We start from the raw sequence: 1,683 nt of genomic DNA, 5'->3' as shown, positions 1-1,683 counted from the left end.
AAAAAAAAAAAATAGAAAATGGCCTGGGTGAGATAAGAGAACAAAGGTATAAATGAAATGAAACAAAGTGAACACATACATTGGCAAACAAGGGGTTTAGAGAAAAGAATGCCACACCTCACAGAGAACTCCAGAGTCTGCCACCCCAAGATTTCAATCTAAATTAGGCATACATCTGACAATATTTGGATTCAATTTTTACCCTCTTCTGCTCTTTCTTTTTTCCAGCTTAGATGCAGAAACCTGGAGCAAAGATCAGACACCACTTTCCTATCTAGCAAAGTCTGTGTTGAAACCTGTGATCCCTTCCTTCCAATCAGGAAAGAGTTACCTTGGCAACAAAATTACTAACTCACTCAATTAGCCCCCACTTCTACCAATGCTCAGTAATCACAGACCATCAGCCCCCAGAGAGCTCAGCCTTCAGCAGTCTGGTGCTACCGCCTCATTCAGAAATGGAAGCTCAGAGAGGTTTCCACTCCGAGGTGCACTCCACTTGAACACTGTGAAAACTGGTGCAGGCAAAGGGGCAAAACTCTTCTGAGTAGTTTCCTCCTGGTTTTCCATCATAACTGAAGGGAGAGCAATTGACCTGTCCCTACCAGTGTTACCCAAAAGATACAATAGGTAAGAGTAGGGGCTCTGCAGGCAGCCCTCCACTCTCGGCTGTGTGATATGGAACAGGCTCAGTAAGCTCAATGAACTCATTTGCAAAATGTGGGTAAGGGTAGAGCACCTTGAAGAGTTGTGTGAAAATTAAATTAAAACCAAAGAGCAAATAGTATGGGAACCAAAGAGCAAATAATAAACAAAACAGAACATTGTTCCTGAGAGATGTTGCATTAAGGCCACTTAAGAGTCTTCTGCAGAAAACCCTGCCTCTTACTGACTTTTTCAATATCTCTTAATAGGCACAAACCTGTTTCTTCTGAAGGTCAGACCAGTTTTCTGATCATGCACCCCAGTTGCATAGGTCAGTGTTAAGGGAAGTGTAGAAAAAGAGAATAAGGGTGGAGCCGGCCGGGCGCGGTGGTAATCTCAACAATTTGGGAAGCCCAGGCAGGCAGATCACTTGAGGTCAGGAGTTCGAAACCAGCCTGGCCAACATGGTGAAACCTTGTCTCTACTAAAAATACAAAAATTAGCTGGGCATGCTGGTGCATCCTTGTAGTCCCAGCTACTTGGGAGGCTGAGGCAGGAGAATCGCTTGAACTCAGGAGGTGAAGGTTACACTAAGCCAAGATAACACCACCACACTCCAGCATGGGCGTCTAAAAAGAGAGAGGGAAAAAACGGGTAGAGCCAAGCTAAGCCTGGAAAGCAGCTCAGGATTGGAACTGGTGGAATAGAGGCAGCAGGAATATCACAAAGGATAGGGTTGGCAGTTGGCAGTGAAGACAGCCTGGGGCCACAGCTCTTAACTCCCCCATTTCCTATCAGAAAACCAATCCTTTTCCAAAATTCAAATGTTCAAGTTCTACTTGCCTGTCCTGTCCACACCTATCTATAATCTGCACTGAGAAAACCATATAATAGGCCGGGTCTGATAATCCCAACACTTTGGGAGGCCGAGATGGGTGGATCACCTGAGGTCAAGAGTTCGAGACTATGGCTCAAGCCTGTAATCCCAGCACTTTGGGAGGCCGAGACGGGCGGATCATGAGGTCAGGAGATCGAGACCAT

This window comes from Colobus angolensis, unplaced genomic scaffold (assembly GCF_000951035.1).
Source record: "Colobus angolensis palliatus isolate OR3802 unplaced genomic scaffold, Cang.pa_1.0 Scaffold316, whole genome shotgun sequence".
Classification (NCBI taxonomy): Eukaryota; Metazoa; Chordata; class Mammalia; order Primates; family Cercopithecidae; genus Colobus; species Colobus angolensis.
Note: the sequence above shows the minus strand (reverse complement) of the source record.